The sequence below is a fragment of the Lissotriton helveticus genome, chromosome 8 (assembly GCF_964261635.1).
Source record: "Lissotriton helveticus chromosome 8, aLisHel1.1, whole genome shotgun sequence".
Lineage (NCBI taxonomy): Eukaryota > Metazoa > Chordata > Amphibia > Caudata > Salamandridae > Lissotriton > Lissotriton helveticus.
The window spans coordinates 171,670,522-171,697,270 of record NC_136069.1 but is presented as its reverse complement, the minus strand read 5'-3'; the positions used below and the strand labels follow the sequence as shown (position 1 = coordinate 171,697,270).

The window sequence follows — 26,749 nt, the reverse complement described above, 5'->3', positions numbered from 1 at the left end:
ACCACACAAGTTGTTATCAAAAATAAAGTATATTTATTTATAACAGGACTACCCTGGCTCTTTATGAGACAGGGAGCTAGGCACACAACAAAACTCTTAAAGAATTACTGAAAGTCGCACAATTTACACAAATGCCCGAGGGGCACGAAAAACCATATACACAAGAAGTGGAATGCGAAGTTACTAGCAGGTAAGTAATACTTTTCTAGACTGTAGAAACGCTAGGCCTATAATGCTGAACCCTTGGATTAGAAGCAGGAGGCCTAGGGACGCCGTGTGCAGAGTGGGAACTCTCACGCGTAATGCGGGAACAAGTCTATGGATACTAGCAATTGCAAAGTTACTGTTCTCGGGCGAACCCGACTAGGTGGGTCGAAAACGAGAGTGGATCCGAACACTTAGGGTGTTGGACTATGCTGGAGCACCGGAGTACTCAGTTTACCTAGCCCAGGGGCTGCGGCTGCATAGGGTTCAAGTTGCGTTGGAAACCCTCGTTGAAGATCCAGGAGCCTGAAGAAAAGAGTTGCTGGCAGGCGGCCAGTGAAGAAGTTCGTGGTGATCCAAGCCTGGATCAGGGAAGAAGAAGACCTGTAAGCAGAGGGGACCAAGTTCTGAATCACTAGCCAGTGATTTAGGTGGGCACCAGGATGGCACCGGACGAAGTCACCTCGACCAGGTGAGTGGGCGCTGCTGGGCTCTGCAGTCTCTCGGACCAGGAGGCGTTGTCGGCGACCAGGATGGAGGTGCGAGCTGTCCCACGAAGGTCTCTGCTGTCGACGTCGCTGGACCCAGGATTGGGGCAACAAGTCTTGGCAAATGCCAGCCCACGCGGTGGACTTAAAATGGAGTCTGGAGTGGACCAGGAGGGTCCAGGGTGCTCCTCTTTTGGAGGGGAGCAAGGGCTAGTCTGGAGCAACCAAACCAGCGGTGTTTGTCGTCGTGAAGCGTCGTAAGAGGGCCACTAGCCAATGGGCAAGTGACCGGGACAACGCGGTGAGCAGCAAAGAGCAGAAGGGCCCCACGCAGATCTCGTGGATGCAGGGGGGCTGAACTTCGGTGCTGGAGCTGCTCAGGGTCGGGGCTTCTCTTACCCCAAAGCACTCAGTCGAGGGTCACTCGGTGGTCGTGCTGGACAAGCGTCGTGCAGTCTTCAAAGATGGCCGGTCCCTCGAGGTCTCGTCACACCCACGGATCACAGCTGGGCTGATGATGCAGGTTGAGGTCAGAGGTGCCAGGGAAGCCGGTTCTCGTCGTGCAGGGCAGTCTTGATCCGGAGGAGAGACTTACAGCAGACCGCGATGCTTGGTTGGTGCCTGCTGCTGCAGGGTGACTACTCCTTAGTCACAAGGGAGAAATCTTGAGAAGAGTCTTGAGGTCCTTTCGTGGAAAGTTGGTTCAGGATTCAAAGATGATCTAATTTGGAAGGGGGCCAGTTCCTACCTTTATCCTGCAAAAAGGGGCTGGCACGCGACTAAGTCCTGCCCTATGGGTGGGACTAGGAGGGGGGTGGTTACACCCCTCTCCTTTGGCGGGCTTTCCCCAGATCAGGGGCTGGAGTGCCCCTGGAACTGGTTCCAGCCGGCCTATGCACAGTGAGCACCGGGGTGCCACTTGCAGTCACCTTCCTCAAAAGCCCTGCCTACCTAGGATACACAAAATCCTGTCTGGGACGGTGCTGGCACCGCCCCTGGCAGGAAACCCTTTGTCCTTGCCTCCTGTGCTGGGAGGACTCCCAGCAGCAGGAGGGCAGACTTGTGTCTCGGTGGCAGCATCCATCTTGTGGAGCTGAGGCTATGTCTGACTTTAACCGGGGTTACAGGTTACATACATGTCGTGTCCCTCTAGAAGGGTGGAATGCTAACCCCGTATCCAGAATTGGCGAGGGGTTAGTATTCCAATTCGTATGACACCTTACTCGACATGTTTTGATAAAGCGATACCAGAGTTGGCATATAACCGCGAGGATTATAATGCACTTATGAGTATATGGTATGCGTTATCATGGAACAGCTATTAGGACTTGGTTCCGCAAGCTGCAAACGGGCTCAGCTCATGCCAGAGCACCATTTCACCTTATCCCATGCACTCTGCCTTCAGGATTGTTAAGGCCTGCCATAGGAGTGACTGATAGGAATATAGGTGTCCATTGTAGGTTTTGATATAGGAATACTATATCTAAAGCAAAGGGTGATTACACCACCTTGCCCCAGCTGTCAAGCAGCCAGTTGTGTCTGATTTAGTTAGTCAACCCAGGGGTGGCATAATACATGCTGCAGCCCCTGGGAGACTTCTGGGTCACTCAGCCCTGGGTACAGGGACTTGGAGAGGGCCCAGTGCCAATTCAGTACCTGGGTACAATTTGGAATAGAGAGAACAGCTAGGCTGTGGGTCTGATTAGCAGGCCCACAGCCAGGGAAAGTCGTAAACCAGTGAAGCAAAAAGCAAAATTCTGGGTGATCATAGGATTGCAGACCCTACTCTCCTACATGACCCCCCCCAAACTTTGGGACAATAAGCTAACCTTGACCAGGTGAGTCTTCTTGCTCTAAGTGGAAATACCTGGAGAGCCCATCAGCATTGCCATGATCAGTACCAGGTCTATGCTCCACTGTAAAATCCATCCCCTGTAGGGAAATGGACCACCTAAGTAGTTTGGGGTTTTCACCCTTCATCTGATTTAGCCATAAGAGGGGCTTGTGGTCGGTCTGAATCTTAAAGTGAGTGCCAAACAAATATGACCTCAACTTTTTCAGGGCCCACACCACAGCAAAGGCCTCCCTCTCAATAGCTGACCAATTTTTCTCTCTGGGGGTCAGCCTTCTGCTAATAAAAGCAATGGGCTGGTCGTTACCATCAAAATTCAGCTGAGATAGAACAGCTCCCACACCCAACTCAGAAGCATCTGTTTTGACAATGAAGGTCTTGGAGTAATCTGGACTCTTTAGGATAGGTGCTGTGCACATGGCCTGCTTTAGGTCATTGAATGCTTTCTGACAGCTTGCTGTCCACTGAACTTTCTTTGGCATCTTTTTACTTGTCAGGTCATTAAGTGGAGTCACAATGGACCCATAATTCTTGACAAATTTCCTATAGTAACCAGTCAGGCCCAAGAAAGCTCGAACCTGAGTCTGGGTGGTTGGAGGAGCCCAGTCCTTGATGGCCTGTATCTTGCTCTCCAAGGGTTGAACCTGGCCTCCACCTACAAGGTGGCCCAGGTATACAACCTGTGTCTGCCCTATCTGGCACTTGGTGGCCTTGATAGTGAGACCTGCCTTTTGCAGTGCCTCTAACACTTTCCTCAGGTGGACCAGGTGATCCTCCCAGGTGGAACTAAAGACAGCTATATCATCAAGATATGCTGCACAGAAGTCATCCAACCCAGTGAGAACTTGATTCACCAGCCTTTGGAAGGTGGCAGGTGCATTTTTCAAACCAAAGGGCATTACCACAAATTGATAATGCCCACCAGGGGTAGAAAATGCTGTCTTGGGTTTGGCCTCCTCAGCTAACCTGATTTGCCAATACCCAGCTGTCAGGTCAAATGTACTTAAGTAGTTGGCAGAAGCCAATCTATCTATAAGTTCATCTGCTCTTGGTATTGGGTGGGCATCAGTCTTAGTGACTGCATTGAGTCCTCTGTAGTCTACGCAAAACCTCATCTCTTTCTTACCACCCTGGGTGTGAGGCTTTGGCACTAGAACTACTGGGCTAGCCCAAGGGCTATCTGAGGGCTCAATGACTCCCAGCTCCAACATTTTCTGCACTTCTGTCTTGATGCAGTCTCTGACATGATCAGGCTGTCTGTAGATTTTACTCTTGACAGGCAGACTGTCTCCAGTGTCCACTTCATGGGTACACCAATCAGTTTGACTGGGTGTCAGAGAGAACATATGTCTAAAGGATTGCAGAACTTGTCTACAATCCTGTTGCTGATGTTCAGAGAGGCTGCCACAAAAGACAACACCATCTACTGATCCATCATCAGGATTCTGAGTGAGCAGGTCTGGGAGAGGGTCACTCTCTTCCTCCTGTCCCTCATCTGTGGCCATGAGCAAGCTCATGTCCTTCCTGTCGACATATGCCTTGAGCCTGTTCACATGGAGCACCCTGAGGGGGCTCCTGGGAGTTCCAAGGTCCACCAGGTAGGTGACCTCTCCCTTTTGCTCAATGATGGTGTGGGGCCCAGACGATTTGTCTTTGAGTGCTGCTGGGGCAACTGGCTCCAGCACCCACACCTTCTGTCCAGGCTGGTACACAGTCAGGACAGCCTTCTGGTCATGCCAAGCTTTTTGGAGTTCTTGGCTGGCCTCAAGGTTTTTAGTTGACTTCTCCATGTATTCAACCATCCTGGAGCGGAGACCAAGTACATAGTCCACTATGTTGGTTGCAGGCTTTTTGAGAGGTCTCTCCCATCCTTCCTTCACCAAACACAGGGGTCCTCTTACAGGATGCCCATACAGAAGTTCAAAAGGGCTGTAGCCAACCCCCTTCTGTGGGACCTCTCTGTAAGCAAACAAGAGGCAGGGTATCAGGACATCCCATCTACGCCTGAGCTTTTCAGGTAGTCCATGAATCATCCCTTTGAGGGTCCTGTTGAATCTTTCAACAAGCCCATTGCACTGTGGATGATAGGGTGTGGTGAACTTGTAGTTGACACCACATTCCTTCCACATTGCAGTCAGATATCCTGACATGAAGTTTGCACCTCTGTCAGAAACAACCTCCTTAGGGAAGCCCACTCTGGAGAACACTCCAACTAGGGCCCTTGCCACTACAGGTGCTGTAGTGGTCCTAAGTGGAATAGCTTCAGGATACCTGGTGGCATGGTCCACCACCACCAGTATAAACTTGTGCCCTGATGCTGTCTGGGGTTCCATTGGACCAACAATGTCAATCCCCACTCTTTCAAAGGGAACCCCCACCACAGGTAGTGGTATGAGGGGGGCCTTTGTTGTGCCACCTGACTTACCACTGGCTTGGCAAGTGACACAGGAGCGACAAAACTCCTTGGTATTCTCACTCATGTGAGGCCAGTGAAAGTGTGAGACAAGCCTGTCCCAAGTCTTTGTCTGGCCTAAGTGACCTGCAAGGGGAATCTCATGGGCCAAGGTGAGAAGGAAACCCCTCTGAGACCAGGGGATGACCAGCCTCCTGGTTGCACCAGGCTTGGGGTCTCTTGACTCAGAGTATAGGAGTCCATCTTCCCAGTATACCCTATGGGCACCTGTGGCATTCCCTGCAGCCTCAGCAGCAGCCTGCTGTCTGAGGGGTTCAAGGGAAGGGCAGTCTAACTGTGCCTTCCCCAGGTCTTCTCTGGAGGGTCCCCCTGAGCCCAGAAACTCAACTTGATCAAGTTCAAGCTCTTTAGGCTCAGTTTCCCTCAGCTCTCTCAGATCAGCCTCCTCAGAGACCTGATCCTCAACCTGGGGCAAGGGGGAAGGCAATGCCTTAACCCTACTGCTCTTCTTCTTGGAAGGTGTCTGATCCATTGTTCCAGGATCCAGCACCTGTTCAGCGGGACATCTTCTGGCCTGTGACCTAGTCACAGCAAGCACATGTGCTGGCAAGCCTAACATTTCCATGTGAGTCCTCTGCTCCACTTCTGACCATAGTGACGACTCCAAATCATTGCCCAACAAACAATCCACTGGGAGGTCTGAACTAACCACAACTTTCTTTTGGCCACTTACCCCTCCCCAGGAGAAAGCAACAATCGCCATACTATGACTGGTAGTGACGTTGCTGGCATTGGTCACCAGGAAATCTGTACCTGGCATGATCTGTCCAGGGTCCACAAAGTTAGGTGTCACCATTGTGACACTGGCACAAGTGTCCCTATAGGCCTGAGCCATTTTGCCATTTATCAAAGGTGTCTGCCAGTATTTGCCCAAAGTATTGGGACTTACATCAGGGGACATATCCATATCCCCTGTACAGACAAGGACAGCCTGAGTGAGTGTGCCAACTAAGTTGTCAGACTCCTCAGTTCCCAAGGTTAACCCAACTAGTCCCTTGGGAGGTGCACTACCACTACTGACTGTACTAGGGGGTGCAGTTGCCTTAGGGGCTGTAGTGGTAGGAGTTTGCCCTCCTCTTTTGGTGCACTCACTAAACCAGTGAGACTTACTTTTACAGTACTGGCACCACCTTTTTGACTGGCCTTCTTGAGTCTTCTTTTTCTGCTGTGAAGCCTGACCCCCACCCTCTTTGGTTTGTTGGGGACCTGTTGAAGACTTCTGGTCATTTTGTTCACTCTTGGTATTCCCCTTCTGGTCTGCTTTCTTCTGACCACCCTGGTTCTGGTTCTGGTTCTGCTTGATCCTTGTTCTGACCCATTTGTCTGCCTTCTTTGCCAATTCTTGGGGAGAGGTCAGATCTGAATCAACAAGGTGCTGGTGCAACAACTGGTTCTGACAGTTATTTAAAATCTGTTCTCTCATCATAAGATTATACAACCCTGTGTAATCAGTAACCTTGCTACCCAGCAACCAGCCCTCCAAAGCCTTAGTGGCACAATCCACAAAGTCAGACCAGTCCTGAGACTGAGTTTTCTGGGTGTCTCTGAACAGCAACCTGTACTGCTCAGTGGTTAAACAAAACCCATCAACCAGTGTATTTTTCAGGACCTGGTAATTGTTAGCATCCTCCACTCTTGTAGTGAGGAGCTTATCTCTACCTTTGCCATCAAAGGAAAGCCACAGTATAGCTGCCCACTGACTCTGGGGAATGCACTGCACAGTGCAGGCCCTCTCCAAAGCAGCCATCCATTTCTGGATGTCATCCCCTTGTTTAAAGGGGGGCACTATCTTTGTCAGGTGTTTTATTATCTAAACCCTTCTCTTTATCTCTTGGGAGATTGCTGCCACCAGTGGGTACTACCCCACTCATCTGCTGCTCCCTAGCAAAGGCAAGCTTCTCTTTGGCCAGGGCAAGTTCTTCCCTTTCAATCCTCAGATTAGCCTGTCTCATCCTTGCTTCATGCTCTATTCTCTGAGGGGAAGTCAATCTCCTCTGGGGAGAGTTCCTTCTCCTCTGAGAAGAGGCATTAGAGTGCAGAGATCTATTGGAGTCCCTAGAATGAGATCTATCTCTTCTAACTCCAAGGTTAGGCCTCATTAGGGTCAGTACTGGGGGTCCCCCAGATCCTTCCCTAAGTAGGTCTAAGTTGGCCCTAGTAAGTCTGCTGACTAACTCAGACCTCTTGTCTGCCTCATCCCCAGAGAGTTCCTCTTGATCCCCCTCCTCAACTCTGTCTTCAGTGTCAAGGAGGTCTGGATCTCCAATAGTACCCTCTAGGGCTGGCATATTCCCATCTAACTGAGAAATTTTTCTCGCATCATATGTCTCTAAGAGACCTATTAGAAAGGGAATGGTGGGGTTAGACCCCTGTTTCAGTTTCCTGGAGGTACACACTTGTCTCATCTCCTGGAAACTGAGAGCTGCATATCTTGATTTGACCTGTGGAGGGTCAATAACCACAAGGGGAGTCTCAGTAGACTCTCCATGGGTAGACATGCTTTTCTAGTGAGGTGTAAGTGGTGCACTTACCTACACTATATGTTTACCTACTGATCCCTTGCTAGAGTTGTAGCTTAGGGTGTGCTAGGCCCTAGGAGCTACAACAGCTGGTTCAGTAGAACTCAGAGTATTCTAAGCTAAGTTATATGTACCTTAGTACTTATGTGATCTTTCAAATGATATTCTTAGGATATGTGTGGTAAAACAACAGCAAGCTCAAATCCCAACCGCTGCTCACCAATGTGAGAAGTTGGCCTGATATGCAGTGCTCACTATTCTAGTGATCACTATGTATCAGTCCAAACAACCCTTATTGATGATTGGTTGTAAGTCAACCTTATAGACCAGCTATCCTAGTAGCATGGATACGAGCAGTCTAAGGATAAGACTCTAGAGGGCATGTTAAGCCAGCTGTTTTACCATCACATTACCCCTTGAACACCAAGTGAAAGGACACCACACAAGTTGTTATCAAAAATAAAGTATATTTATTTATAACAGGACTACCCTGGCTCTTTATGAGACAGGGAGCTAAGCACACAACAAAACTCTTAAAGAATTACTGAAAGTCGCACAATTTACACAAATGCCCGAGGGGCACGAAAAACCATATACACAAGAAGTGGAATGCGAAGTTACTAGCAGGTAAGTAATACTTTTCTAGACTGTAGAAACGCTAGGCCTATAATGCTGAACCCTTGGATTAGAAGCAGGAGGCCTAGGGACGCCGTGTGCAGAGTGGGAACTCTCACGCGTAATGCGGGAACAAGTCTATGGATACTAGCAATTGCAAAGTTACTGTTCTCGGGCGAACCCGACTAGGTGGGTCGAAAACGAGAGTGGATCCGAACACTTAGGGTGTTGGACTATGCTGGAGCACCGGAGTACTCAGTTTACCTAGCCCAGGGGCTGCGGCTGCATAGGGTTCAAGTTGCGTCGGAAACCCTCGTTGAAGATCCAGGAGCCTGAAGAAAGGAGTTGCTGGTAGGCGGCCAGTGAAGAAGTTCGTGGTGATCCAAGCCTGGATCAGGGAAGAAGAAGACCTGTAAGCAGAGGGGACCAAGTTCTGAATCACTAGCCAGTGATTTAGGTGGGCACCAGGATGGCACCGGACGAAGTCACCTCGACCAGGTGAGTGGGCGCTGCTGGGCTCTGCAGTCTCTCGGACCAGGAGGCGTTGTCGGCGACCAGGATGGAGGTGCGAGCTGTCCCACGAAGGTCTCTGCTGTCGACGTCGCTGGACCCAGGATTGGGGCAACAAGTCTTGGCAAATGCCAGCCCACGCGGTGGACTTAAAATGGAGTCTGGAGTGGACCAGGAGGGTCCAGGGTGCTCCTCTTTTGGAGGGGAGCAAGGGCTAGTCTGGAGCAACCAAACCAGCGGTGTTTGTCGTCGTGAAGCGTCGTAAGAGGGCCACTAGCCAACGGGCAAGTGACCGGGACAACGCGGTGAGCAGCAAAGAGCAGAAGGGCCCCACGCAGATCTCGTGGATGCAGGGGGGCTGAACTTCGGTGCTGGAGCTGCTCAGGGTCGGGGCTTCTCTTACCCCAAAGCACTCAGTTGAGGGTCACTCGGTGGTCGTGCTGGACAAGCGTCGTGCAGTCTTCAAAGATGGCCGGTCCCTCGAGGTCTCGTCACACCCACGGATCACAGCTGGGCTGATGATGCAGGTTGAGGTCAGAGGTGCCAGGGAAGCCGGTTCTCGTCGTGCTGGGCAGTCTTGATCCGGAGGAGAGACTTACAGCAGACCGCGATGCTTGGTTGGTGCCTGCTGCTGCAGGGTGACTACTCCTTAGTCACAAGGGAGAAATCTTGAGAAGAGTCTTGAGGTCCTTTCGTGGAAAGTTGGTTCAGGATTCAAAGATGATCTAATTTGGAAGGGGGCCAGTTCCTACCTTTATCCTGCAAAAAGGGGCTGGCACGCGACTAAGTCCTGCCCTATGGGTGGGACTAGGAGGGGGGTGGTTACACCCCTCTCCTTTGGCGGGCTTTCCCCAGATCAGGGGCTGGAGTGCCCCTGGAACTGGTTCCAGCTGGCCTATGCACAGTGAGCACCGGGGTGCCATTTGCAGTCACCTTCCTCTAAAGCCCTGCCTACCTAGGATACACAAAATCCTGTCTGGGACGGTGCTGGCACCGCCCCTGGCAGGAAACCCTTTGTCCTTGCCTCCTGTGCTGGGAGGACTCCCAGCAGCAGGAGGGCAGACTTGTGTCTCGGTGGCAGCATCCATCTTGTGGAGCTGAGGCTATGTCTGACTTTAACCGGGGTTACAGGTTACATACATGTCGTGTCCCTCTAGAAGGGTGGAATGCTAACCCCGTCGCCAGAATTGGCGAGGGGTAGTATTCCAATTCGTATGACACCTTACTCGACATGTTTTGATAATGTTATACCAGAGTTAGCATTTAACCGCGAGGTTGATAATGCACTTAAGAGTATATGGATTAGCGTTATCATGGAACAGCTATTAGGACTTGGTTCCGTAAGCTGCAGACGGGCTCAGCTCATGCCAGAGCACCATCTCACATAATTCCAAGCACTCTGCCTTCAGGATTGATAAGGCCTGCTTTAGGAGTGACTGATAGGAATTTATGTGTCCATTTTAGGGTTAGATATAGGTATACTATATCTACAGCAAAGGGTCTTTACACCACCTTGCCCCAGCTGTCGTGCAGCCAGTTGTGTCAGTTTTAGATGGCCAGCCAGGGGTGGCATAATACATGCTTCAGCCCCTGGTAGGCCCTGGGTACACCTATGCCCTGGATACCTAAGGTACACTGTACAGGGACTGATAAGATGGCCCAGTACCAATTGGTAAATGCACCTAAAGTACATGGTTGCCAATTTAGAGAGAGAACAGTGAGGCTGTGGGTCTGATTAGCAGGCCCACAGCCAGGGAAAGTCGTAAACCAGTGAAGCAAAAAGCAAAAATCTGGGGTGACCATAGGATTGCAGACCCCACTCTCCTACATAACCCCCCCCCCCAAACTTAGGGACATTAAACTAACCTTGACCAGGTGAGTCTTCCTGTTCTAAGTGGAAATACCTGGAGAGACCATCTGCATTGCCATGGTCAGTCCCTGGTCTGTGCTCCACTGTAAAGTCCATCCCCTGTAGGGAAATAGACCACCTAAGAAGTTTGGAGTTTTCACCCTTCATCTGATTTAGCCATAAGAGGGGCTTATTGTCGGTCTGAATCTTGAAGTGAGTTCCAAACAAGTATGGCCTCAACTTCTTCAGGGCCCAAACCACAGCAAAGGCCTCCCTCTCAATAGCTGACCAACGTTTCTCTCTAGGGGTTAGCCTTCTGCTTATAAAAGCAATGGGCTGGTCATGACCATCAATATTCAGTTGAGATAGAACAGCTCCCACACCCAACTCAGATGCATCTGTTTGGACAATGAATGTTTTGGAGTAGTCAGGACTCTTGAGAATAGGTGCAGTACACATGGCCTGCTTTAGGTCATCAAATGCCTTTTGACAGCTAACTGTCCACTGAACTTTCTTTGGCATTTTCTTGCTTGTCAAGTCATTAAGTGGTGTCACAATGGACCCATAATTTTTGACAAACTTCCTATAGTAACCAGACAGGCCCAAGAAAGCTCTGACCTGTGTCTGGGTGGTTGGAGGAGCCCAGTCCTTTATGGCCTGTATCTTGCTCTCCAAAGGTTGAACCTGGCCTCCACCCGCAAGGTGGCCCAGGTACACAACCTGACTCTGCCCTATCTGGCACTTAGTAGCCTTGATAGTGAGGCCTGCCTTTTGCAGGGCCTCCAAAACTTTCCTCAGGTGGATCAGGTGATCCTCCCAGGTGGAGCTTAAGACAGCAATATCATCTAGATATGCTGCATAAAAGTCATCCAACCCAGTGAGAACTTGGTTCACCAACCTTTGAAAAGGGGCAGGTGCATTTTTCAAACCAAAGGGCATCACCACAAATTGGTAATGACCTCCTGGGGTAGAAAATGCTGTTTTGGCCTTGGCATCCTCAGCTAACCTGATCTGCCAATAACCAGCTGTTAGGTCAAATGTACTTAAGAAAGTTGCAGAAACCCACTTGGCTATCAGTGTAGGAAGGTAGATCCCTGACTATGGTTGCCCCAAACTTTTTGCCTGGTGTTTTGCTGGTTTTCTGACTTAGTTGACCTGGGGCCCTGCTATTCAAGTCCCCAGGCCCACTGCTCTCTCTGTTAAAATGGATTCCATGTACCCTAGGTACATATCTGATTGGATACTGAGTCACCTTATCAGTCCCTGTACAGTATACCTTAGGTATCCAGGGCACAGGTGTACCCAGGGCCTACCAGGGGCTGAAGCATGTATTATGCCACCCCTGGCTGGCCATCCAAAACTGACAACTGGCTGCTTGACAGCTGGGGCAAGGTGGTGTAATCACCCTTTGCTTTAGATATAGTATACCTATATCTAAACCTAGAATGGGCACACAGATCTCCTATCAGTCACTCCTATGGCAGGCCTTAACAATCCTGGAGGCAGAGTGCTTGGAATCGTGTGAGATAGTGCCCTGGCATGAGATGGGCCTGTCTGCGGCCTTCGGGATCTATCCCTTAGCCGTTTCCATGATAGCGTCAGACCATATACTCTTAAGTGCCTTATAATCCTCGCGGTTATGGTAACTTTGGTCTGACATTATCTAAACATGTCGTGTAAGGTGTCATACGCTTTGGAATACTACCCCCTCGCCAGTTCTGGCGACGGGGGTAGCATTCCACCCCTCTAGAGGGAGAAGACATGTTGGTAGCTGTAACCCCGGTTAAAGTTAAACACAGCCTCAGCTCCACAAGATGGATGCTGCCACCGAGACACCAGTCTGCCCTCCTGCTGCTGGGAGTCCTTCCAGCAAACGGAGGCCTGGACAAAGGGTTTCCTGTCAGGGGCGGTGCTGGCACCATCCCAGACAGGAATTTGTGTATCCCAGGTAGGCAGGGCTGAAAGGAAGGTGACTGCAAGTGGCACCCCGGTGCTCACTGTGCATATGCCGGCTCAAACCAGTTCCTGGGGCACACCAGCCCCTGAGCTGGGGAGAGACCGGACAAAGGAGAGGGGTGTAACCACCCCCCTCCTAGTCCCACCCATAGGGCAGGACTTAGTCGCGTGCCAGCCCCTTTTCTGAGGATAAAGGTAGGAGCAGGCCCCCTTCCAAATTAGATCATCTTTGAATCCTGAAACTACTTTCTACGAAAGGAACTCAAGACTTCTTCTCAAGATTTCTCCCTTGTGACTAAGGAGTAGTCACCCTGCAGCAGCAGGCACCACCTAAGTATCTTGCGGTTTGCTGAACCGTCCTTCCTCCGGAACCAGACTGCCCAGCTCGACGAGACCTGGACTCCCTGCCCTCTCTGACCTCAACCTGCCTCTACAGCACAGCTGAGACCCGTAGGTGCGACGAGACCAGAGGACCCGGCGATCATCAGAACCAGCACGACACTAAACCAGCACGACCACCGAGGGACCCTCGAGTGGGTGCACTGGGGTAAGAGAAGCCCCAACCCCAAGCAGCACGAGCACCGAAACCCAGCCCCCCAGCATCCTCCAGATCTGCGTGGGGCCCTTTTGCCTCTGCGTTGCTTGCCACGTTGTCCGGTCACTTGCCCGCTGGCTAGTGACCCTCCAGACGACGTCCTACGTTTACTTCACCGCTGGTCTAGCTCCTCTAGACTGGCACTTGTCTCCTCTTGAAGGGGAACTTCATCGGACCCTCCTGGTCCACTCCAGACGCCATTTTGTGTTGCCACGTGGGCTTGCCTTAGCCAAGGCTTGTTGCCTCCTTCAACGGATCCAGCATCGCCAGCAGCAGACATCGGACGTGGGACAGCTCGCAGACCTCCAGCCTGGTCGACATCAGCGCCCTGGTCCGTGTAGCAGCAGAATCCAGTGTCACCTCTTCGCCTGGCTGAGTGACCTCGTCCGGTGCCATCCTGGTGCCCACCTAATCACTGGCTAGTGATTCAGAACTTGGTCCCCTCTGCTTACAGGTACTCTTCTTCAACTGATCCAGTCCTTGGATCAGCCCGGAACATCTTCACTGGTCGCCTGCCAGCAACTCTTACTTCAGGCTCCTGGTTCGTCAACGAGGTTTCCAGACGACACTTGAACCCTATGCAGCCGCAGCCCCTGGGCCAGGAAAACCGAGTACCACGGTGCTCCAGCGTAGATCCACTCTCTAAGTGTCTAGATCCACTTTCGTTTTTGACCTACCTAGTCGGGTTCGCCCGAGAACACTAACTTTTGCATTTACTAGTATCCATAGACTTTGTCCCGCATTACGCGTGAGAGTTTCCACTCTGCATACGACGTCCCTAGGCCTCCTGCTTCTAATCCAAAGGTTCAGCATTGTAGGCCCAGCGTTTCTAAAGTCTTTGAGAGTAGTACTTACCTGCTAGTAATTTCGCATTCCACTTTTGTAGTATATGGTTTTTCGTGACCCTCGGGCATTTGTGTAAATTGTGCGACTTTCAGTATTTCTTTAAGAGTTTTGTATTGTGCTTAGCTCCCTGACTCATAAAGAGTTCAGGGTAGTCTTGTTATAAATAAATATACTTTATACTTTATGGAACCAGCCATGCCGAGACGCCGAAACTGACGACGGTCATTACAGCACTTCACCCACCTAGAACAAACATAACCAGGGACGGGTTTCTCCTTTTTTGAAGTACCAGAACTACCTTTTTGGACAAGACCTACAAAGCCCACTACAACAAGAAAAGAGAAGGGAAGATAGATACTCCAAAAAGTCTTCTAAAGGCTGGAATAACGACCGGGAAAATATCAGTGTGATCACAGAGGGATCCTACAAAGGACAACTTACCGAAAATATTCATAGCGCCCTGAAGAAACTCCTTGGTAGGGAGTGAAACGCGTTGGCTGATCTCACTATATATTTTATTAATGTGCCTTTCTCTGCTGAACAAAGATAAATAAAGAACATTTCTCTACTTATTCTTTTTGGACTCTCATTTTGGTGCGCCCCCATGAATACCTAAAAACTATTTAACTGATCTGGAGAGCACAGCGACGCCAAACAGCAGCTGGTGTCGGGGTTGGCAGCACAATATCAAACTGACTTGATCTTAGACTCATTGGCACTGGAGGTTATGTGCGGCATTTTTTAAGGTCCGCTGCTGCTTTTTCGTACAAATACTTTATTTTCATAACAACTTGTGTGGTGTCCTTTCACTTGGTGTTCAAGGGGTAAATGTGATGGTAAAACAGCTGGCTTAACACGCCCTCTAGAGTTTAGCCTAAAGACTGCTCTTGTCCATGCTACTAGGATAGCTGGTCTATCAGGTTGACTTACAACCAATCATCAATAAGGGTCGTTTGGAATGATACATAGTGATCACTAGAATAGTGAGCACTGCATATCAGGCCAACGTCTCACAATCAGTTCATCTGCCATAGGTATTGGATGGGCATCTGTCTTAGTGACAGCATTGAGACCCCTGTAGTCTACACAAAACCTCATCTCTCTCTTACCATCCTGGGTGTGAGGTTTAGGCACTAGAACTACAGGACTAGCCCAAGGGCTCTCTGAGGGTTCAATGACTCCCAATTCCAACATCTTTTGGACTTCCTTCTTTATGCAGTCCCTGACGTGGTCAGGTTGCCTGTAGATTTTACTCTTGACAGGCAGACTGTCACCAGTGTCCACCTCATGGGTGCACCAGTTTGTCTGACTGGGGGTCAGTGAGAACATTTGTCTAAAGGATTGAAGAACCTGTTTACAATCCTCGTGTTGATGTTCAGAGAGGCTGTCAGAAAAGACTACACCATCTACTGACCCATCATCAGGGTTCTGAGTGAGCAGGTCTGGGAGAGGGTCACTCTCTTCCTCCTGTCCCTCATCTGTGGCCATGAGCAAGCCCATGTCCTCCCTGTTGACAAATGCCTTGAGCCTGTTTACATCAAGCACCCTGTGGGGGCTCCTGGGAGTTCCCATGTCCACCAAGTAGGTGACTTCTCCCTTTTGCTCAATGATGGTATGGGGTCCAGACCATTTGTCTTGGAGAGCTGCTGGGGCCACTGGCTCCAACACCCACACCTTCTGTCCTGCATGGTAAACAGTTAGGACAGCCTTTTGGTCATGCCAAGCTTTTTGAAGTTCTTGGCTGGCCTCAAGGTTTTTAGATGCCTTCTCCATGTACTCTGCCATCCTGGAGCGGAGACCAAGTACATAGTCCACTATGTCAAGTTTAGGCTTTTTGAGAGGTAACTCCCATCCTTCCTTCACCAGACATAGGGGTCCTCTTACAGGATGCCCAAACAGAAGCTCAAAAGGGCTGTAACCAACCCCCTTCTGTGGGACCTCTCTGTAAGCAAACAGGAGGCAGGGTAAAAGGATGTCCCATCTTCGCCTAAGCTTTTCAGGTAACCCTTTTATCATCCCTTTGAGGGTCTTGTTGAATCTTTCAACAAGCCCATTGCATTGTGGGTGATAGGGTGTGGTAAATTTATAATTGACACCACACTCCTTCCACATTGCAGTCAAGTATCCTGACATGAAGTTTGCACCTCTGTCAAAGACAACCTCCTTAGGAAACCCCACTCTGGAGAAAACTCCAAGCAGGGCCCTGGCCACAACAGGAGCTGTAGTGGTCCTAAGGGGAATAGCTTCTGGATACCTGGTGGCATGATCCACTACCACCAGTATAAATCTGTGCCCAGATGCTGTTGGGGGGTCCATTGGTCCAACAATGTCAATCCCCACTCTCTCAAAGGGAACCCCCACCACAGGTAGTGGTATAAGGGGGGCCTTTGTTGGGCCACCTGATTTGCCACTGGCTTGGCAGGTGACACATGAGCGACAAAACTCTTTAGTGTCCTCAGACATGTGAGGCCAGTGAAAGTGTGGGGCAAGCCTGTCCCAAGTCTTGTTCTGGCCTAAGTGACCTGCAAGGGGAATCTCATGGGCTAAGGTGAGAAGGAAACCTCTAAAAACAAGGGGATGACCAACCTCCTGGTAGCACCAGGCTTGGGGTCTCTTGCCTCAGAGTATAGGAGTCCATCTTCCCAATATACCTTATGGGCACCTGTAGCATTCCCTGCAGCCTCAGCAGCAGCCTGCTGTCTGAGGGGTTAAAGAGAGGAACAGTCTAATTGGGCCTGCCTCAAGTCTGCCCTGGAAGGTACCCCTGTCCCAAGAAACTCAACCTGATCAGGTTCAAGCTCTTCTAGGACAGTTCCTTCTGGGGTCTCTGGGTAAGCCTCCTGAGAGGGCTGATCCTCAACCTGAGGCAGGGGGGGAAGGCTCTGCCTTAACCCTACCATTCCTTCTCTTGGGTAGTGTCTGGTCCATTCTTCCAGGATCCAGCACTTGTTCAGCTGGGCATTTCTTGGCCTGTGACTTAGTCACAGCAAGGACATGTGAGGAGAGACCTAGCATTTCTACATGAGTCCTGTGCTCCACATCTGACCACAGTGAGGATTCCAAATCATTGCCCAAAAGACAATCTACTGGGAGGCCTGAACTAACTACAAACCTTTTGAGGCCAGTTACCCCTCCCCAGGAGAAATTAACAACTGCCATACTGTGATTGGTAGTGACATTGCTAGCATTGGTCACTAGGTAATCTGAACCTAGCATGATCTGGTCAGGGTCCACAAATGTTGGTGTCACCATAGTGACACTGGCACATGTGTCCCTGTAGGCCTGAGCCATCTTTCCATTAATTAAAGGTGTTTGCCTGTATTTGCCCAGAGTACTAGGACTTACAGTAGGGGCCATATCCATGTCCCCAGTACAAACAAGAACTGCCTGAGTAGGTATTCTGACTAAGTCAGACCCCACCTCAGTTCCCAGGGTTAACCCAACTATAGCCTTGGGAGGTACACTACCACTACTAACTGTACTAGGGGGTGCAGGTGTCTTAGGGACAGTAGTGGTAGGAGTTTGGCCTTTCTTGGTGCACTCACTAAACCAGTGAGTCTTATTTTTACAGTATTGGCACCAAGGTTTCTTAGGACCATCATTCTTCTTCTTTTGGGAAGTTTGGGACCCACCCTCCTTAGGTTGTTGGGGCCCTGTTGAAGACTTCTGGTCATTTTGCTTATTCTCATTACCCTTCTGGTCTGCTTTCTTCTGGCCACCACCCTGGTTCTGGTTCTGCTGCTTGACCCTTGTCCTGACCCATCTGCCTGCCTTCTTTCCCAATTCTTGGGGAGAGGTCAGATCTGAGTCAATCGAGTGCTGATGCAACAACTGGTTCTGACAATTATTTAAGATTTGCTCTCTCATAATTAGATTATACAATCCTGTGTAATCAGTAACTTTACTACCCAGTAACCAGCCTTCCAAAGCCTTAGTGGCACAATCAACAAAGTCAGTCCAATCTTGAGCCTGAGTTTTCTGGGTGTCTCTGAACATTAACCTGTACTGTTCAGTGGTTAAGCCAACCCCATCAATCAGAGCAGTTTTCAAGACTTGGTAATCATTAGCATCCTCATCTCTAACAGTGAGAAGCTTGTCTCTACCTTTACCTTCAAAGGAGAGCCACAATATAGCTGCGCACTGACTCTGGGGTGTGAGAAGTTGGCCTGATATATGATGCTCACTAGTTCTAGTGGTAACTGCAAACACTACAATGATGGACAGAATGTGGATCAATGTCACACATTCACCCCAGTCAAAAGATCTGGGCCCAAATCCATCGTTTTTCCACTCCACACCACCCTGGGTTAGACAATGGCGATATGCAAATCAGCGCTGACCCTGTTGCCCCATAGGAACAGTCCAGTCCGAACTACAAAAGCCATGTCCTTCCCAGAACGGAAACAAGCATCCGAGGACCGGCCCGGTTTCGAGGTAACACCTCTCATCAGCCCGGCTAGCTTGATTCCAGTGGTGTGGAGTGTCTGGGACTCACGTCTGAGCATCCCCAGTACACTTAGAGCGGTAACTGCAAACACAACAATGATGGACAGAATGTGGATCAATGTCACACATTCACCCCAGTCAAAAGATCTGGGCCCAAATCCATCGTTTTTCCACTCCACACCACCCTGGGTTAGACAATGGCGATATGCAAATCAGCGCTGACCCTGTTGCCCCATGGGAACAGTCCAGTCCGAACTACAAAAGCCATGTCCTTCCCAGAACGGAAACAAGCATCCGAGGACCGGCCCGGTTTCGAGGTAACACCTCTCATCAGCCCGGCTAGCTTGATTCCAGTGGTGTGGAGTGTCTGGGACTCACGTCTGAGCATCCCCAGTACACTTAGAGCGGTAACTGCAAACACAACAATGATGGACAGAATGTGGATCAATGTCACACATTCACCCCAGTCAAAAGATCTGGGCCCAAATCCATCGTTTTTCCACTCCACACCACCCTGGGTTAGACAATGGCGATATGCAAATCAGCGCTGACCCTGTTGCCCCATAGGAACAGTCCAGTCCGAACTACAAAAGCCATGTCCTTCCCAGAACGGAAACAAGCATCCGAGGACCGGCCCGGTTTCGAGGTAACACCTCTCATCAGCCCGGCTAGCTTGATTCCAGTGGTGTGGAGTGTCTGGGACTCACGTCTAAGCATCCCCAGTACACTTAGAGCGGTAACTACAAACACAACAATGATGGACAGAATGTGGATCAATGTCACACATTCACCCCAGTCAAAAGATCTGGGCACAAATCCATCGTTTTTCCACTCCACACCACCCTGGGTTAGACAATGGCGATATGCAAATCAGCGCTGACCCTGTTGCCCCATGGGAACAGTCCAGTCCGAACTACAAAAGCCATGTCCTTCCCAGAAAGGAAACAAGCATCCGAGGACCGGCCCGGTTTCGAGGTAACACCTCTCATCAGCCCGGCTAGCTTGATTCCAGTGGTGTGGAGTGTCTGGGACTCACGTCTGAGCATCCCCAGTACACTTAGAGCGGTAACTGCAAACACAACAATGATGGACAGAATGTGGATCAATGTCACACATTCACCCCAGTCAAAAGATCTGGGCCCAAATCCATCGTTTTTACACTTGCAGGTACCGCTCTAAGTGTACTGGGGATGCTCAGACGTGAGTCCCAGGCACTCCACACCACTGGAATCAAGCTAGCCGGGCTGATGAGAGGTGTTACCTCGAAACCGGGCCGGTCCTCGGATGCTTGTTTCCGTTCTGGGAAGGACATGGCTTTTGTAGTTCGGACTGGACTGTTCCCATGGGGCACAGGGTCAGCGCTGATTTGCATATCGCCATTGTCTAACCCAGGGTGGTGTGGAGTGGAAAAACGATGGATTTGGGCCCAGATCTTTGGACTGGGGTGAATGTGTGACATTGATCCACATTCTGTCCATCATTGTTGTGTTTGCAGGTACCGCTCTAAGTGTACTGGGGATGCTCAGACGTGAGTCCCAGGCACTCCACACCACTGGAATCAAGCTAGCCGGGCTGATGAGAGGTGTTACCTCGAAACCGGGCCGGTCCTCGGATGCTTGTTTCCGTTCTGGGAAGGACATGGCTTTTGTAGTTCGGACTGGACTGTTCCCATGGGGCACAGGGTCAGCGCTGATTTGCATATCGCCATTGTCTAACCCAGGGTGGTGTGGAGTGGAAAAACGATGGATTTGGGCCCAGATCTTTTGACTGGGGTGAATGTGTGACATTGATCCACATTCTGTCCATCATTGTTGTGTTTGCAGGTACCGCTCCAAGTGTACTGGGGATGCTCAGACGTGAGTCCCAGGCACTCCACACCACTGGAATCAAGCTAGCCGGGCTGATGAGAGGTGTTACCTCGAAACCGGGCCGGTCCTCGGATGCTTGTTTCCGTTCTGGGAAGGATATGGCTTTTGTAGTTCGGACTGGACTGTTCCCATGGGGCACAGGGTCAGCGCTGATTTGCATATCGCCATTGTCTAACCCAGGGTGGTGTGGAGTGGAAAAACGATGGATTTGGGCCCAGATCTTTGGACTGGGGTGAATGTGTGACATTGATCCACATTCTGTCCATCATTGTTGTGTTTGCAGGTACCGCTCTAAGTGTACTGGGGATGCTCAGACGTGAGTCCCAGGCACTCCACACCACTGGAATCAAGCTAGCCGGGCTGATGAGGTGTTACCTCGAAACCGGGCCGGTCCTCGGATGCTTGTTTCCGTTCTGGGAAGGACATGGCTTTTGTAGTTCGGACTGGACTGTTCCCATGGGGCACAGGGTCAGCGCTGATTTGCATATCGCCATTGTCTAACCCAGGGTGGTGTGGAGTGGAAAAACGATGGATTTGGGCCCAGATCTTTGGACTGGGGTGAATGTGTGACATTGATCCACATTCTGTCCATCATTGTTGTGTTTGCAGGTACCGCTCTAAGTGTACTGGGGATGCTCAGACGTGAGTCCCAGGCACTCCACACCACTGGAATCAAGCTAGCCGGGCTGATGAGAGGTGTTACCTCGAAACCGGGCCGGTCCTCGGATGCTTGTTTCCGTTCTGGGAAGGACATGGCTTTTGTAGTTCGGACTGGACTGTTCCCATGGGGCACAGGGTCAGCTCTGATTTGCATATCGCCATTGTCTAACCCAGGGTGGTGTGGAGTGGAAAAACGATGGATTTGGGCCCAGATCTTTGGACTGGGGTGAATGTGTGACATTGATCCACATTCTGTCCATCATTGTTGTGTTTGCAGGTACCGCTCTAAGTGTACTGGGGATGCTCAGACGTGAGTCCCAGGCACTTCACACCACTGGAATCAAGCTAGCCGGGCTGATGAGAGGTGTTACCTCGAAACCGGGCTGGTCCTCGGATGCTTGTTTCCGTTCTGGGAAGGATATGGCTTTTGTAGTTCGGACTGGACTGTTCCCATGGGGCACAGGGTCAGCGCTGATTTGCATATCGCCATTGTCTAACCCAGGGTGGTGTGGAGTGGAAAAACGATGGATTTGGGCCCAGATCTTTGGACTGGGGTGAATGTGTGACATTGATCCACATTCTGTCCATCATTGTTGTGTTTGCAGGTACCGCTCTAAGTGTACTGGGGATGCTCAGACGTGAGTCCCAGGCACTCCACACCACTGGAATCAAGCTAGCCGGGCTGATGAGAGGTGTTACCTCGAAACCGGGCCGGTCCTCGGATGCTTGTTTCCGTTCTGGGAAGGACATGGCTTTTGTAGTTCGGACTGGACTGTTCCCATGGAGCACAGGGTCAGCGCTGATTTGCATATCGCCATTGTCTAACCCAGGGTGGTGTGGAGTGGAAAAACGATGGATTTGGGCCCAGATCTTTGGACTGGGGTGAATGTGTGACATTGATCCACATTCTGTCCATCATTGTTGTGTTTGCAGGTACCGCTCTAAGTGTACTGGGGATGCTCAGACGTGAGTCCCAGGCACTCCACACCACTGGAATCAAGCTAGCCGGGCTGATGAGGTGTTACCTCGAAACCGGGCCGGTCCTCGGATGCTTGTTTCCGTTCTGGGAAGGACATGGCTTTTGTAGTTCGGACTGGACTGTTCCCATGGGGCACAGGGTCAGCGCTGATTTGCATATCGCCATTGTCTAACCCAGGGTGGTGTGGAGTGGAAAAACGATGGATTTGGGCCCAGATCTTTGGACTGGGGTGAATGTGTGACATTGATCCACATTCTGTCCATCATTGTTGTGTTTGCAGGTACCACTAGTTCTAGTGATCACCTTGTATCAGTCCAAACAACCCTTATGGTGATTGGTTGTACGTCAACCTTATAGACCAGCTATCCTAATGGTAGCATGGACAAAGCAGTCTTAGGCTAAATTCTTTTGGCATGTGAAGCCAGCTGTTTTACCACAATATAACCCCTTGAATACCAGATGAAAGGACACCACACAGGTTGTTATGAGAATAAACAGTATATTTATTAACAACAACACCTCTGAACTCTTTATGAGGTCAGAGGGCTAAGCACATGACAATCTCTTACGAAAAACACTACAAGTCGCACAAAATTACAATGGTGCCCTAGGGGCACGACAAACCATATACTAAGTAAGTGGAATGTGAGAGTCGATAAAAGGAATGGAGCTGTCCAGAGGCTGTAGGATCGATGGGACCACGCTACACTAACTTCAGGTAAGTAATAGGAGGCCCACGGAACGCGTGTGCAGAGTGTGAACTCACACGCGAGATGCGTAACAACGTCTATGGACAGTACAGTTCAAGTTAAAGGTGAGTACGGACAATCCTGACTAGGTAGGACAGCAACGACTGTGGAATTGGACACTAGGACAGTTAGACTACCCTTGAGCACTGAAATGCTCTCGTTACCTCACCCACGGGCTGCGGGTGCATAGGTGCCAAAGTGTGTCGGGTTCTCGCGTTGAAGTCAATGGAGCCTGAAAGAAAAGATGCTACAGGCGACCAGGAGGAAGATGTCCGGTGCGATCCAAGGGTGGATCGGTGAAGAAGAGGACCTGAAAGCAGAGGGGACAGTGTTCAAAGTCACTAGCCAGTGACCGGTGTGGAACCAGGAAGGAACCAGGTGCTGTCGTCGCGATCAGGTGAAGAGTGGACGCTTGATTCTGCAGCCACGTGGACTAGGAGGTGTCTTCGACGACCAGGATGGAGGCACGAGCTGTCCCACGCAGGCTCTCGCTGTCGGCGGTGTCGGATCCGGGATTGGAGTCAACAGGCCTTGGCAAAGGGAACCCACGCGGTGAAGGGAAAAGACGTCTGGTGCGGACTAGGAGAGTCCGGGGTGCCCCTCTTTTGGAAGGGAGCAAGGGCCAGTCTGGAGCAACGAGACCAGCAGCAAAGATGCAAAGGTTCGTCGTCTAGGAGGCCACTAGCCAGCCGGCAAGTGACCAGACAACGCGTCGAGCAGCAAACAAGCAGAAGGGTCCCACGCAGATCTCGTGGATGCTGGAGGGCTGATCTTCGGTGCAGGGGCTGCTCAGGGCTGGGGCTTCTCAATCCCCAAAGCACTTAGTCGAGTTTACCTCAGGAGTCGTGCTGGAAGCGAAGTGCAGGTTCGTTCAAGATGGCCGGTCCCACGTGTCTCGTCGCACCCACGGGTCTCAGCTTTGCTGTCGATGTGAGTTGAGGTCGGAGAGGTCTGGGAATCCGGGTCTCGTCGGGCTCTGAAGTCTGGATCCTCGAGGGAAGACGACAAAGTGAAGCCGCTGGACGCTTGATGGTGCCTGCAGTTGCAGGGTGGACACTCCTTACCCACAAGGGAGATTCTTCAGTCTTCTGTGGAGCAGAACGTCGAAGGCCAGAGTTTCTTCTTGATGAATAGTTCAGGATAATCTAATTTGGAATGGGACCAGCTCCTGCCTTTATTCTCCTAAAGGGGGCTGCACTACTGACTAGGTCCCTCCCCTGGGTGGGACCAGGAAGGGGGGTGGTTACACCCCCTATCCTTTGTCCGGTTTCCCGCCAGAGCTGGGGCTGGGATGACCCAGCAACTGGTTTGAACCGGTGTATGCACAGGGCACCTTGTGTGCCCCAGGCATGTCTCATTCCTTTCAGGCCTCCCTACCTCAATACACAAAATCCTGTCTGGGGTGGTGCTAGCACCTCCCAAGGCAGGAAACCCTTTGTCCAAGCCATCCTTGCTGGAATGACTCCCAGCAGCAGGAGGTCAGACTTGTGTCTGTGGTGGCAGCATCCATTTTGTGATGCTGAGGCTCGAGTTAACTTTAACCGGGGTTCACAGTTACATACATGTCGTGTCCCTCTAGAAGGGTGGAATGCTACCCCCGTCGCCAGAATTGGCGAGGGGGTAGTATTCCAAATCGTATGACACCTTACTCGACATGTTTTGATAATGTTATACCAGAGTTAGCATTTAACCGCAAGGTTCATAATGCACTTAAGAGTATATGGTATAGCGTTTTCATGGAACAGCTATTAGGACTTGGTTCCGCAAGCTGCAAACGGGCTCAGCTCATGCCAGAGCACCATCTCACATAATTCCAAGCACTCTGCCTTCAGGATTGATAAGGCCTTCCATATGAGTGACTGATAGGAATATATGTGTCCATTTTAGGGTTAGATATAGGTATACTATATCTACAGCAAAGGGTGTTTACACCACCTTGCCCAGTCATGCAGCCAGTTGTGTCAGATTTAGATGGCCAGCCAGGGGTGGCATAATATATGCTTCAGCCCCTGGTAGGCCCTGGGTACACCTATGCCCTGGATACCTAAGGTATACTTGTACAGGGACTGATAAGGTGGCCCAGTACCAATTGGTAAATGCACCTAAGGTACATGGAGTCCATTTTACAGAGAGAGCAGGAAGCCTGGGGTCCTGAATAGCAGGATCCCAGGCCAACTAAGTCAAAAACCAGCAAAACACCAGGCAAAAAGTTGGGGGTAACCATAGTCAGATATCCACCTTCCTACATGGGGTACCTGCTGTACTTTGCAGGCTCTCTCCAAGGCAGTTATCCACTTGTGGATATCATCTCCTGTCTTATAGGAGGACACTATTTTACTCAGGTTTCTAGTATCAAAACCTCTTTCTCTATCCCTAGGGATATTGCTGCCATCAGTGGGGACTACCCCACTCAACTGTTGCTCTCTAGCAAAGGCAAGCTTCTCTTTGGCAAGGGCAGGTTCTTACCTTTGGATCCTCAGATTAGCTTCCTTCATCTTTGCTTCATGCTCTCTCCTCTGAGGGGAAGTCATTCTCCTCTGAGCAGATGCATGAAAGTGCACAGATCTATTGGAGTCCCTAGAAGGAGATCTATCTCTCCTTACCCCAAAGTTAGGCCTGCTAAGGGTCAGTACTGGGGGCCCCCCAGTTCCTTCCCTATGCATGTCTAAGTTGGCCCTGGTTAGTCTGCTGCCTACCACAGGACCTTTGTCTGCCTCACCCCCAGAGGGTTCCTCATCCTCCTCCTCCTCATCTACATCTTCTGTTTCAGGGAGATCTGGATCACCACGAGTACCTTCTAAGGGGGGCATGCTCCTATCTGGATTAGAGGGGTCTGTGTCAGCAGCCCTTCTGGCATCATATGTCTCTAAGAGACCTAACATAAAAGGAGTGGTAGGGTTAGAACCCTGTTTCAATTTCCTGGAGGTACACAATTGTCTCATCTCCTGGAAACTGAGAGCTGCATATCTGGAAAGGACCTGTGGAGGGTCACTAACCACTAGGGGAGTCTCTGAAGTCTCTCCATCGGTAGACATGCTTTCGAGTGAGGTGTAAGTGATGCACCTACCTACACTATGAGTTTTCCTACTGATCCCTTACTAAGAGTTGTAGTCAGGGTGTGCTAGGCCCTTTCTACTACAACAGCTGGTTCAGTAGAACTCAGAGTATTTCTAAGCTTGTTATATGTACCTAGAGTACCCTAAGTGATCTTTCAAATGATATTTCAAGATTATACATGGTAAAAACAACAGCAAGCTCAAATCCCAACCGCTGCACACCAATGTGAGAAGTTGGCCTGATATATGATGTTCACTAGTTCTAGTGACCATCTTGTATCAGTCCAAACAACCCTTATGGTGATTGGTTGTAAGTCAACCTTATAAACCAGCTATCCTAATGGTAGCATGGACAAAGCAGTCTTAGGCTAAACTCTTTTGGCATGTGAAGCCAGCTGTTTCACCACAATATAAGCCCTTGAATACCAGATGAAAGGACACCACACAGGTTGTTATGAAAATAAACAGTATATTTATTAATAACAACACCTCTGAACTCTTTATGAGGTCAGAGGGCTAAGCACATGACAATCTCTTAAGAAAAATACGACAAGTTGCACAAAATTACAATGGTGCCTTAGAGGCACGACAAACCATATACTAAGTAAGTGGAATGTGAAGGTCGATAAAAAGAATGGAGCTGTCCAGAGGCTGGAGGTTCGCTAGGACTACGCTATCTTCACCTTAGGTAAGTAATAGGAGGCCCACGGAACGCGTGTGCAGAGTGTGAACTCACACGCGAGATGCGTAACAACGTCGATGGACAGTACAGTTCAAGTTAAAGGTGAGTACGGACAATCCTGACTAGGTAGGACTAAAACGACTGTGGAACTGGACACTAGGACAGTTAAACTACCCTTTAGCACCGAAATGCTCTCGTTACCTCACCCACGGGCTGCGGGTGCATAGGTGCCAAAGTGTGTCGGGTTCTCGCGTTGAAGTCAATGGAGCCTGAAAGAAAAGATGCTGCAGGCGACCAGGAGGAAGATGTCCGGTGTGATCCAAGGGTGGATCAGTGAAGAAGAGGACCTGAAAGCAGAGGGGACAATGTTCACATTCACTAGCCAGTGACTGGAGTGGAACC

The 26,749-nt window shown here is 50.3% G+C and overlaps 1 protein-coding gene across 4 annotated transcripts in view; it reads right to left on the bottom strand.

The window, feature by feature from the left end:
* BRWD1 (bromodomain and WD repeat domain containing 1) overlaps positions 1–26,749 on the bottom strand; it is a 2,464,655-nt gene that overhangs the window by 586,685 nt on the left and 1,851,221 nt on the right. The window lies entirely within an intron of this gene.